Genomic DNA, 12,660 nt, shown 5'->3' with positions numbered 1-12,660 from the left:
CCGGTGCATGGAGCCCGCTTCTCCCTCTGCCTGTGTCTCTGCCTCTCTCTCTCTCTCTCTGTGACTATCATAAATAAATAAAAATTAAAAAAAAAGAGAGAAGTTCTGTGAGAGCCATTAAATCTGAGCATCTCTAAGTGCCAGACATGTACCTCTGATGGCACCTAAGAGGATATTAGGTGGTATGAAATAATAGTCTGTCACCTGATGGGAAAATTCAGTTCTCTTTCAGTTTTCCAGGCCACATCAAGACAAAAAGTTCTTTCTAAAACTAGTGTATCTTTAATTATGACCTTACCCCCACCCAAACATTGGTTAAACTCTGAGCAGAGAGACTTTGGGCTCAGAGGCTTATGCCAACTAAATATAAGGACATCCTGTTGCATTATTTGCTGTAGTCAACTTTTATTTGTGGTGAGTGGCACTGGTTTTCCACTGGTGGTAGTGACAAAAGCTTCCTTGTAGGGACACGTGGGTGGCTCAGTCAGTTGGGTATCAGACTTGATTTTGGCTCAGGTCCTGATCTCAGGGCTGTAAGATCCAGCCCTGCATCAGGCTCCATGCTGAGTGTGGAGTCTGCTTGGGATTCGCCCTCTCCCCTCCACTTCTTCTTTCCCCATCCCTGCCCCCTGCAAGCATTCTCTCTCTCTCTCTCTCTAAAAGAAACCCAAAACACACAAAAAAGTTTCCTTTTAAAATAAATGTTTTTAAGTTTTAATCAAGCAAGTTATTAAGAATAAAACTCCATAAGATTAATTAAAGGACAGATAGGAACCCTCTTGACTATCACATTTGATTGACTAAGGTTTGGGAAATGCTGACCTCGGTCAGCAACTCTCAAGCTTCCTGTCTCAGGACCTTTACACTCTTAGAAATGATTGAGATACCCAACAAGTGTTGCTTATGTGAATACTGTTTAATATATTTACCATGTCAGAAGTGAAAACTGACATTTTGATACTTATTTATTAACTCATTTAAAAAGAACAATAATAAACTCATCATGGTAACATATACAACATATTTTATGAAAAATAACTATATTTTCCAAAACAAAAAAAAATAAGTGAGAAGAGTGATGTTGTTTTATATTTTTGCAAATCTCTTTAATGACTTAATTGAAGACAGCTGGATTCTCATCTGCTTCTGCATTCAGTCTGTTGCCATGTGATGTTAGAGTTAATGGATATGAAGAAATTCTAGTCTCACAGAGATATACTGTCAGAAAAGAGAAGAGTATTTTGAATAGCCTTTTTAGACAATTGTAGATATTCTTCTTTGATACTACACCCAAACTTAACAAGGGATAGTGTATTAGTTTGCTGGGGCTGCTACAACAAAATTCCACAGCCTGGAGGACTTAACAGAAATGTATTTTCTCATACTTCTGGAGGCCAGAAGTCCAAGATCAAGGCATCAGCAAGGTTGGATGTCTTCTGAGGCCTGTCTCCTCAGACTCTTCTCCGTGTGTCCTCACATGGTCTTTCCTCCAGGCACACACATTCCTGGTGTCTCTTTGTGTGTCCACATTTCTTCTACACATAAGAACACCTGCCATATTCCATTAGGGCCCATCCTCATGGCCTCATTTTAATTTAATCACCTCTTTAAAGGCCCCCATCTCCAAATGCAGTCACATTCAGAGGTCCTGGGGACTAGGACTACAACATACGAATTTTGAAGAGGACACAATTAGGCCATAACAGATAGCATTTGAAAAAAATAGTTGCAATGAAGACTCTGAAGCCATGTTAATGGACTTTTCTTCCTTCACATTGAAATTCTTTTTTTTTTTACCCCTCTCGCACTGTGATGAATCTTTACCCATCCATGCTTTTGTAACATCATGCATTGGGCATTTAGAAAATATCAGCTCATTGAGTTATGCAGATCTTTTAAATATTTGCACATTTTGTTATACAGTATTTTAAAAAGTCACATTTGTTATTACACCAGTGACCTCCTCAAAAATGTCTCTAAGTATTAGGAAGCTGTCAGGTTAATGAAGGCAGACACAAGTTTTCCAAAATTCTAATTTTCACTCTGGAAACTCAAACTTTATCATTGTCAACAAATACTGTCAGTTGTTTTCCTTGAGGTGTTAGGCTCACTTTGTTCATTTTTGAGAACATGCCTGCCAAATACTCAAGTCTGAATAACCATCATTTGTCGGTTAGTTCTTCCTTTATGTAAAAATGGCATTTTATGAAAACGGAGGCTAATTCAGCTCGCAACTCAATCACACAAGAGCTTTTCCTTCAACACCTGTCACGCGTCACTGTACGGCAGTAGTGCTCTGTGCTTCCTATTTCCTATTCCCAATGATTAATAAAACCAATTATTCTTACTGCTTCACCCTGGACATTCCCAAGTGAATCTGGCATTTTTTACCACAACTGTGGTGTGATGATCAAGAATACAGTGACTGCTGGGACAATCTGGTGCCTCTCCCTTGATTTGTGCTAGGGCAGCAGCAGGTGTACTTGCCATTGCTTTTGCACCAGCAGTGCAAATATCAACACAGTTAAGGTAAAAATCACATCTTACTGTTATTAGGGAAATAATTTTGACCTCTCAAACTCCCCTGCAAGTGTCTCAGGAACGCTCAGAGGCATGTGGACCACACTTTCAGAACTGCTGACTTAGACAAAAATACAGAGAAGACTTGAGGCCAGACAGTGCAAAGCCTCAAAAATGACATAGGTACCAAAGTTATAAGAGCTGGGTATAATCCCAGCTCTGCCAGTGTAGAACTAAATGGCCCTGGATAAGTCACTGCCCTCTGGAAGCTAAACACCTAACACAAAAAGGGTGGTAGGTGCTTCTTGCCCCCCAGATCTGGGGAGGAGGGGAAATAAGGCCCAGATGTGAGAGCCTCTTATAAATGGTAATGCACAGCCCATGCAGGAGGAACCAGCAGCAGTGGGGAATAAGGCAAAGCTATGAACTTTCACATCTTGGCTTAAGCCATTTATGATCGGCAACACTGCCTAGATCTTTATATTACCCTGCAGAGACTTAGAAGGCCTAGGCCTGATGACTCTGGAAGAGATGCCCAAATGGATGAATGTCTTTGGGACTCTGCTCTATGTTACCCACCACAACATCTACAGCTTTGAAAGGAAAAGACCTCCTAAAAGCCCAAAGTTCCTTTTGTCTCCTACTGGAGAGGTGAACACTCATCTGAGTCCAATAGAAACATAGAAGCCCATGGGAAATAACAAGCATGTCAGGAAATCTGACGTGATCTGCTTAGCAGTGTTAAGAAGATAGAGATGATTCTAGAAAACTCCAAAGAACCAGAAAGCACCTTGTTAACAGGGTTTCAGGTAGGCTTCTTCCTCTAGGAAGATAGACTAGAGGTAGTTTTTCCTATTCCTCTCACTAAGTACAACTAAAACCCCTGTACATTATATATAAAACAAACATTAGGAAACTCTGAAAGGCAAAGAACAAGCCTTCTAGGGACCTGAAACAACATAGTAGTGACTTCCTAAAAATGGTAGTTTTGCCTCATGTATCCTGGAGTTAGAGCTGAAGAAGCCAGAGCTAAGGAAATACCAATGAAGGGGATGGGGGAGCTTGCTCTATTTAGCTGAAGAACAAGGGGAAAAAGAGTGTCTCAAAACAGACACTTTTAGGCAAAAACTATTCCAGCCAAACACCATAGAAAACATTATGGCCTTGCCCCTACAAGTGATGATCCTGTGGGGAGACTAGACTTCTACCTTCATCAGACTATGAAACACCCGCAAGCCCTCTACTAGGTAGTGGCAGAGAAGGCCAAGTAGAGAGCCAGGACTTCCATTCCCCACTGGATGGTAATAAGACCTCACCTCTAGCCCCCATGGTGCTAGTGGAGACCATTCTGGGAAGAGTAATAAGTCATTCCCACTCCTCCCAGCCAGAGAGGTATCAGTGGGGGCCTAATGGGGAGCTGGCATTCCCCAACCCCCTTCCTCTGTTGCTGCGCTGTCAGAGGACACCAGCTAAAACAGGTTTAAATAAGATCCAGAGGCTCATAACGTCATGTCCCAAATCTCCAGGTTTCAGTTAAAATTCACTTATACCAAGAAATAGGAAGATCTTATACTGAATGAAAAAAAGGCAATCAATAGATGCTGATATTGAGATGGCAAAAATGTTGGAATTATCTGACAAATATTTTAAAGTAGCCATCATAAAAAATGCTTCAAGGAACAGTTATGAACACACTTGAAATAGACGAGAAAAAAAATAGAAAGTCCCAGCAAAGAAACAGAAGACAGAGAAGAGCCAAATGGAAATGTTAGGACTGAAAAATATGATAACTGAAATTAAAAAGAAAAAAAACAATAGATGTGCTTAACAGCAGACTAAAGGGGACAAAGGAAGAAATAATTGAACTGGAGTGCAGGACAAAAAAAAATTTATCTAATCTGAATAACAGAAAATAAATTTTAAAAAATAAAGCCTCAGAGATCTGTGAGGCTGCCACAAATATCTAATGTTTGTCACTGAACTCCTGGAAGTAAATGAGAAAGGAGGGCTGTAAAAGCACCTGAAGAGGTAATGGCTGAAAACTGCCCAAATTTGGCAAAAAGGAACAAAACCAATCAACCAAGAGCAACAACAACAACAAAAACTCTCATAAACTTACTGATTCATGAAGCTGAGAAAACTCCCAAGACAATAAAACCAAGGAAATTCACATCAAGATACAAAAGAGCTAAACTTCTAAAAACTAAAAACAAAACAAAAATCTTGAAAGCAATGGAAGAAAAATGACAACTCACCAATAGAGGGGAAAGAATTTGAATAAAAGTGGATTTCTCATTAGAAACCATAGAGTCCAGAAGAAAGTGGCACATGTTTTTCAAATGCTGAAAGAAAAGAATTGTCAACTGAGAATCCTGTTGCCAGTAAAAATATCCCTCAGAAATGAAGGGGAAATTAAGATCTTCTTGGATGGGCAGCCCTGGTTTGGCACCACCTTCAGCCCATGGTGTGATCCTAGAGACCTGGGATTGAGTCCCATGTTGGGCTCCCTGCATTGAGCCTGCTTCTGTCTCTGCCTGTGTCTCTGCCTCTCTCTGTGTGTGTTTTTTCTTATGAATAAATAAATAAAATCTTAAAAAAAAAAAGATCTTGGATGAAAAAAAACTAAGAGAGTTTGTGACCAGATCTGCCCTAAAAAATGCTCTTCTCCAGACAGAAAGGAACATGTTTTAAAGGAATCTTAGAACATCAGGAAGGGAAAAAGAATGCAGTAAGCAAAAATATTGCTAAATGCAATACACATTCTTTCTCCTCTTGAGCTTTCTAAATTATGTTTGACAGTTAAAGCAAAAACTACAGCATTTTCAGATGTGGTTGTGTTTTAGAAAGAACAAACAGAAAACAAAAAATAAAAGCTTAGACTTAAAATTTAACATATCAGTAATTACATTAAACTATTAATATAATAGACCAGATAGTTTCACAGAATTTTATCAAATGTTTGAAAAAATTAACACCAGTTCTGCACAATGTCTTCCAGTAAACAGAGGCAGAGGGAACACTTTCAGTTCAGTTTATGAAGCTAGTTATTACCCCAATATCAAAACCAGACAACAGTATAAGTAAAAACTATAAGCCAGCATCCCTCATGAATACAGATGTGAAAATCCTTCACAAAACATTACCAAATAGAATTCAATAATATATAGGGGCACCTGGGTGGCTCAGTTGGTTAATCATCTGCCTTCGGCTCAGGTCATGATCCCAGAATCCTAGGATCAAGCCCTGTGTTGGGCTCCTTGCTCAAGGGGAGTCTGCTGCTCCCTCTCCTTCTACTGCTCCCCCCAACTCATGATTGCTCTCTCTTTTCCAGAAAAAAATAAATAAATCTTTAAAAAAAAGAATTCAGCAATATATAAAAATAATTATGCCTCAGGACCAAGTAGGGTTTATTCCAGGAATGCAAAGTTGGTTCAACATTCAAAAATCAATTAATATAATCCACCATGTTAATAAGCTAAAGAAGAAAAATTGCATGATCATATCCATCAATGCAGGAATTTGATAAAGGTCAACACCCATTCATGATAGAATGCTCAGAAAAATAGCAATAAAGAGTTTCCTTGACTTGATGAAGAGCATCTATTAAAAAAACTATAGCTAACATACTTGATGGTTAAAGACTGAAAGCTTTCCCCTAAAATTGGGAACAAAGTGAGGATATCAGCCCTCACCACTTATATTCAAATAGTACTAGGCAATCTCACCAGTGCATTAAGACAAGAAAAGTCATATGGATTGTAAAGGAAGAAATAAAACTATCCCTATATACAGGTAACTTCACTGTCTACATAAAACAATCCCAAGGAATCTGCAAAAAACAAACAAACAAAACAAAAATCATCCCAGAACTAATAACTGAGTTCAGGAAGCTCACAGGATATAAAATAAACATACAAAAAATTGTTGTATTTCTCTATCCTAGTAAAGAATATGTAGACACAAAAATTAAAAATACAATGCCATTTATAATCACACAAAAATATAGATATAAATTTAACACATATGCATAAGATTTTTATGCTGAAGACTACAAAATACTGATGAGGAAAATCTAAATGAATGAAGTGGCCATAGTGATCTGAAGACCAATGTTGTAAAGTCATCAGTTCTGTGAGGTTCCTACCAAATCCCAGCAAAAATTTTGTAAATGTGGAAAAGATTATTCCAAAAATTATGTGGAAAGCCAAAGAAGCTAGAATAACTGAAACAGTTTTGAAAAAAGAAGAATAAAGTGAGAATAATTCTACTTCATTTCAAGACTTATCTAGAAACCAAGGCTGTGTGTTATTGACAGAGGGATGATGCATAGATTAATGGAATGGAATAGAGGATCCAGAAATAGACCCACACAACTGACCAATATTTGACAATGGTACAGAAGCAATTCAATGGAAGAAAGGTAATAACCTTTTCAACAAATAATGCTAAAGCAAAGTAGACATCCATGGGCAAACACTGACAACAATAACAAAATATCTACCCAAGCCTCACTCTTTACACAAAAATTGGCTCAAATGGATCACAGACTTCAATAAAGAATATAAAACTATAAAAAATTCAGGAAAAAAATTAAGGAGAAAATCTTCAGCTCAGACTTGATCCCAAAAGCATAATCCATAAAAAAATAAAAAATAAAGAGTTAAAGTGGAGTTCACAAAATTAAAAGCTTTTGCTCTACAAAACACTCTGTTAAGAGGACAAAAAGACAAGCTACAAGCTGGGAGAAAATATTTGCAAACCACAGAATCTGACAAAGTACAAAGTACCTGACATAAATTTTAAAAATTCTCAAAACTCACTGTTTAAAAACAAATTAATGATCCAATTAGAAAATGGGCAAAAATCATGAAGAGACATTTCTCCAAAGAGGATGTACAGATTCCAAGTAAGAACATGACAAGATGTTGAACATCATTAGCCAATAAAGAAATGCACGTTAAAACCACAATGAGGGGTGCCTGAGTAGCTCAGTTGGTTAAGTGTCTGCTTTCAGCTCAGATCATGATTTCAGGGTCTTGGGATGGAGCCCATCAGGTTCCCTGCTTAGCAGGGAGTCTGCTTCTCTCTCTGCCCTCCACCAGCCCCTGCTCATGCTCTCTCTCAAACACACACACACACACACACACACACAATGAGCTATTACGCGCCTGTCAGAATGGCAAAAATACAGAATGGTGCCAAATGCTGACCAGGATGCAGAAAAATTGGATCAGTCATACACTGCTAGTGGGAATGTAAAATGGTACATAGCCACTCTGGAAAACAGTTTGGATGTCTCTTTTAAACATGCACACAACCACATATGCAAGTACCATGCAACCCAATAATTACTCTCTTGAACATTTATCCCAAATAAATGAAATTTATGTTCACACAAAACCCCTATACAGAAATGTTTATAGCAGCTTTACTCATCAAAGCCAAGAACTGGAAATAACCCAGATGTCATTTACCAGATGAATGGATAAGCAAACTGTGGTCCATCCATATCATGGAATTATACTCAACAGTAAAAACGAGTGAACTATTGATACACACACAACCTGATGAATCTCCGGAGAATTAGGCTGAGTAAAGAAAGCCAATCCCCAAAGGTTAAATATTGTATGATTCCATTTGTAGAATATCATTGAAAGATCAATACTATAGAAATGAAGAATAAAATCATGATTTCTAGGAATTAGGGATGAAGGCAGGGAGAGAATGGGTGTGACTATAAAGGAGTGGCTCAAGGAAGCTGTGCTAGTAGAACAGATCTGTATCTTGATTGTGATGGTGCTTACATAAAACTAGAAAGTGATCCTATGGCCTAGACCTATCTACACACATACATGAATACATGTAACACTCATGAAATCTGAATAAGCTCCATGGGTTGTACTAATGTCACATGCCTGGTTTTGACAGTACTCTATACTGCAAGATGTTAACTCAGGTCAGCTGGGCGAAGGTGCATGGGACCTCCTCTGGTGTGAGATGTTAACACAGGGATCAGCTGGCGGAAAGTGCACCAGACTGCCCTGTGGTGGGCGATGTCAACAGGGGAGTCAGCTGGAGGAAGATGTATAGGACATCCCTGAACACTGGGTCAGCTGGGGAAAGGTGTATGGAACCTCCCTATACATTCCTTTACAGCTTGCTTTGGATGGATAATTATTTCAAAATGGAAAGTTACAAATGAATCAATGGATAGATAAGTAAATAAATGGAACCTGACATAGGAGAGACATTTAGCATCCATTCTCTTCTGCTGCTAAGAAACACTTCTACAAGCCAAGGCCTTTATGCATATTACACTTCAGTTACACCTTTCAAAAATCCTAAATGATAGGTATTATTATCTTTATCCTCCAGATGGAGAAGCAGACTCAGAAACATAAAGGCACTTGCCCAAGGGCATCTGTCTGTCTAGAGTTCATACTCGTGCCCACTCTGCACCACTCCTTCTGCCCTTGAAGGCCACACCAGCTGCGGACGGAATACCCCATCTGACATCCTGCCAGGGGCCGACTTGCTTCCCTAAGAGGGCCTGAGGCCTGGGAAGTGTGAAGCCCACAGGCAGGTCTTGATGGAGAAGTCAGGGGATGGGTCCCTGTATGGCAAGGTCAGCTCATGAGAGGAAGTTGAGGAATATGACCACTCCTTCTTCTCTTCTGTCTCCACCCACCCCTGATGCTGGCTTTGCCCAGTGCCAGCACACAGGGGACACCCCGCAGCACTGTTCCCTTCCTATTCTTTCCTGACTGGCCCCCATCAGGCCACCCACCACTAACCAATGCCATCTCCCCTTTTCCAGAGCTGAGCTTCATCACCCAGTCCCCAGAGCCAGCGAGACATGGGCCCCAGTTTCCAAATCCTGACGCCTTTCATTTAACCAGAAGACTTGGAGGGGTGAGTTGGAAATGGGTTTGGCTGGGGCTCGTAATGGGGTAGATATGGAAGAGAGCACTGTTTGGGGGGCTGCTGATGGAGAGTCAGCAGAGCAGGAAAGCAGAGTTTGACCAAAGCTCCCTTCCCTCTTGCAACCTCTATAAAGACAGTATGAATAATTTATGTACCATTGTTTTGGTTTAGGAAAACTGCCCCCAAATTCCTTTTGCATTTAAATAGGGATTATGGCCTAGAACTTGGAAAAGGAAGGCACCATCACTTGACATGTAGAGCGGAGTCTCAGTTCCCTAGTATGTACAATGGAGATAATGGCAACATCTCCTTCCTGTGAAGGCCCAGCAAAGATGATCCATGTAAAGTAGCTGGAACCTAGTAGATGCTTAATAAATGCTTGTTGACTGAACAGACATACTGGGTGCCTATTGCATGTTAGATAAATGGGGCGGCCCTCTCTCTGGGGTTACACTGCCACTCTGCCTTCTGGAGCTAGCCCATATGGCAGTTCTGTAAGGTTTCTCCTATTCCTTACTGGGAAGCATGTCTTCCTCTGTACTCCTGAAACCCTTTGTTTGGCCTCTGTTATTGTCTTGCTCGGTCTATCTTGCATTATATACCTATGAACCTCAGAGTCTAGGCCTGTACGCCTAACCACCTCTATCAGAAACCAGAGCTTGTGCACTTCATCTTGGCTGCAAGACCCAACTTACCTTCAGAAGGAATGTCCTCTGAGCCAGAGCTCAGAGACATCATCTCATCTGACCTTACCAGGTGGCATTGTTAGCAAGATGGGAAAACTGACCTAGAGAGAAATAACCTCCCAGACAGGAGTGGGGGAGAACCAGGAGACATGTCCAAGATTCTCAGCTCACTTCTTACTATGGGGAGGGAGCAGACATGCAGACTGGCCATGCTTCTCTGTCCCCCACCTCACAGATCACCCAGATTTCTGACTTTGCTGGAGTTTTGCTTCTTGCCCCAATACTTTGGGGCTAACCAGATTGTTTCCAAACAAGTTACATAATTGCTCACATATTATTTATGCCATCTCTTGAATATTAAACAATCGATAGTATGGAACAGAAACATGGGCGTTTAAACCTAGCAGCTTTTGACAGGCGTGGGTGGGGAAGGAGGTTGAGGAGAGCCATCTCTGAGCCATTTACAGGAGAAGATGACATCTCCCCTCTTCTTTTCCTGAGATGGGCTGAAAGGCTTCCCAGGCCCATGGTTGGTAACCACATAGTAGAATTTTCACTGTGGGTTTCGGCCTCTTTTATTACATAATGACAAAAATGCGTTATCATTTCCCTAAAGGATGAGTAAAGCCAGAGCCTGACCACGTGTTTGCCTGTTCTCAAGTGCTTATTGAGCACCCTCTGTGTGCAGTCACTGTTAGGCTTTTATTCACTCTGGAGTGCCCTCATGAATGAAACAAATGAGATCCTCATCCTCATGGTACTGACCCTTCAGTGGACAGGTGACCAGATAAATAGATGGCTTCAGAGCATAACAAGCACTGTCACTGTGAACAGAACAAAATGGGTAGCAGGTGGGATTGGCTGGCAGTCCCCTGAGATGGGAGCATTTGACTGGAGGTCTCCATGGTAGAAGCAGCCAGCCCTGCAGAGGTCCAGGGTTGGGAAGAGTGTTCCAGGCAGATGGGAGGTCACCCAGGAGCAGGTAGCTGAGGCGGGGTTGGGGAAGAGTGAAGAGGATGGTGGGCTGGGAGGGATGAACAGGAGTCCAACATAGGTGATGCAGGTGAGGAGTGCCTACTGAGGGTCAATTGGGCCAGGCCTGGGCAATGTATTAGGCTGTTGTCAGGAACACCAGTTTACAAACCATCTCCTGCCTCCCCCAGATGTGGACAGTACTTTCCACCAGCTGGGCAGTGCTGGGAGCAAGAGACAACACACGGGAAAGTGCTTCATAACAGGTGAAAGCCTGCACAAACGAGGGCTTGAAAGTGCTTGAGGATTCTTAAACACCTCATCCTTTTAGAACATTGGAACATTTCCTTCCATCCTGTTTTCCTCAGTGAGAGAATGGAGAAAATCATGGGCTCTGCTCCTGGCCAGAGTCTGAAATACAGGAAATGGAGCAAAGAGGTGGGGTCAGTGCACCAAAACCCCAGATACCAGCTTGTTGACTCTGGGAAGCCCTTTCCATGTCAGATCAGTCTGGGGAGGTGGCATGGTGCGGGGTTGCCAGCCAGACTGCGCAGCCCATCTCCACTAGTTTCAGGTTCTGGCAACACAATCCTGGGCAAGTTGTTTCAATGCTCTCTCCCACCTCAGTTTTATAATCTTTAAATGGGAGTAGGAAGCTCTTTGCTTTGAAGATGTTGGAAAGATTACATGGGAGAGAAAATCTGATGTATTGAGCATAGCCTGGGATGTCAGCGGTGCTCAGTGGGTTTCTGTTCTCCTGCTGGTCCCCAGTGGGGACAATGGCCTCAACCAGTGAGGACCCCAGGCCCCTTTCTGCTGGGACCATGCCAGACTCTCAATTGCACAAGCACTGAGAACAGTTTGCCATCTGTATCACTTTACTGGGGCTGCTGTAACAAAGCACCACAAACTGTGTGACTTGAAGACACAGATACTTGTTGTCTCATGGTTCCGGAGGCAGAAAGCCTGACACCAAGGTGTCAGCTAGATTGGTTCCTTCCAAGACCCATGAAGGAGGATCTGTTCCTAGCTCCTGGTGGCTTAGTGGGCAATCTTTGGCATTCCTTGGCTTGTGGATATATTACTCTGATCCCTTACCTTTTATATGATCTTCTGTGTGTGTGTGTGTGTACATCCAAATTTCCCCTTTGTATAAGGACACCAGTCATACTGGATCAGAGCCCACCCTAATGACCTCATCTTAACTTGCTTGCCGTTGTAAAGATCCTATTTCCAAATAAGGTCACATTCACGGTTACTGAAGGTTAGAACTCCCAAGTACCTTTTAGAGGAAAGGCCTAGTTCAACCCATAACACTACCATAATTGTTTGAAGTGGATTCTGGAAGGGCCATCAGTGCATTCATGACATTTCTTAAATAGACTGAAAGAATATTTTACATCATTTTCCAAAAGGGCAACATCCTTCTCAAAATCACTCCTTAGCTTCCAGGAGCTTCCTATTAACTCTTGGCCTTAACAAACTCCAGCGTGGGTCTCTTGGGTCATCATCTTCCATAAAGAGCAAGCAAGCAAGCTTGATCCCAAGCTCTCTGTTA

At 41.5% G+C, this 12,660-nt stretch overlaps 1 protein-coding gene and 2 long non-coding RNA genes across 11 annotated transcripts in view; 1 reads left to right on the top strand and 2 right to left on the bottom strand.

Annotated features, from left to right (window-relative positions):
• The window catches only part of ATP2B2 (ATPase plasma membrane Ca2+ transporting 2), a 378,806-nt gene that overhangs the window by 162,679 nt on the left and 203,467 nt on the right, over positions 1 to 12,660 (top strand). For 8 of the 9 annotated variants that reach the window (XM_041761342.1, XM_041761344.1, XM_041761350.1 and 5 more), the window contains one exon: positions 9,338 to 9,432. The exons of the other annotated variant lie outside the window; for it this stretch is intronic. The gene's annotated coding sequence lies outside the window, so the exon portion shown is untranslated. The remainder of the gene's footprint in view (positions 1 to 9,337; positions 9,433 to 12,660) is intronic. 9 annotated transcript variants of the gene reach the window in all.
• LOC121494660 overlaps positions 1 to 12,660 on the bottom strand; it is a 78,788-nt gene that overhangs the window by 690 nt on the left and 65,438 nt on the right. The gene's annotated exons all lie outside the window — the stretch shown is intronic.
• LOC121494662 overlaps positions 1 to 12,660 on the bottom strand; it is a 52,986-nt gene that overhangs the window by 335 nt on the left and 39,991 nt on the right. The gene's annotated exons all lie outside the window — the stretch shown is intronic.

Source organism: Vulpes lagopus, chromosome 7 (genome assembly GCF_018345385.1).
Source record: "Vulpes lagopus strain Blue_001 chromosome 7, ASM1834538v1, whole genome shotgun sequence".
Lineage (NCBI taxonomy): Eukaryota > Metazoa > Chordata > Mammalia > Carnivora > Canidae > Vulpes > Vulpes lagopus.
This window is presented reverse-complemented; position numbering and strand designations above follow the sequence as displayed.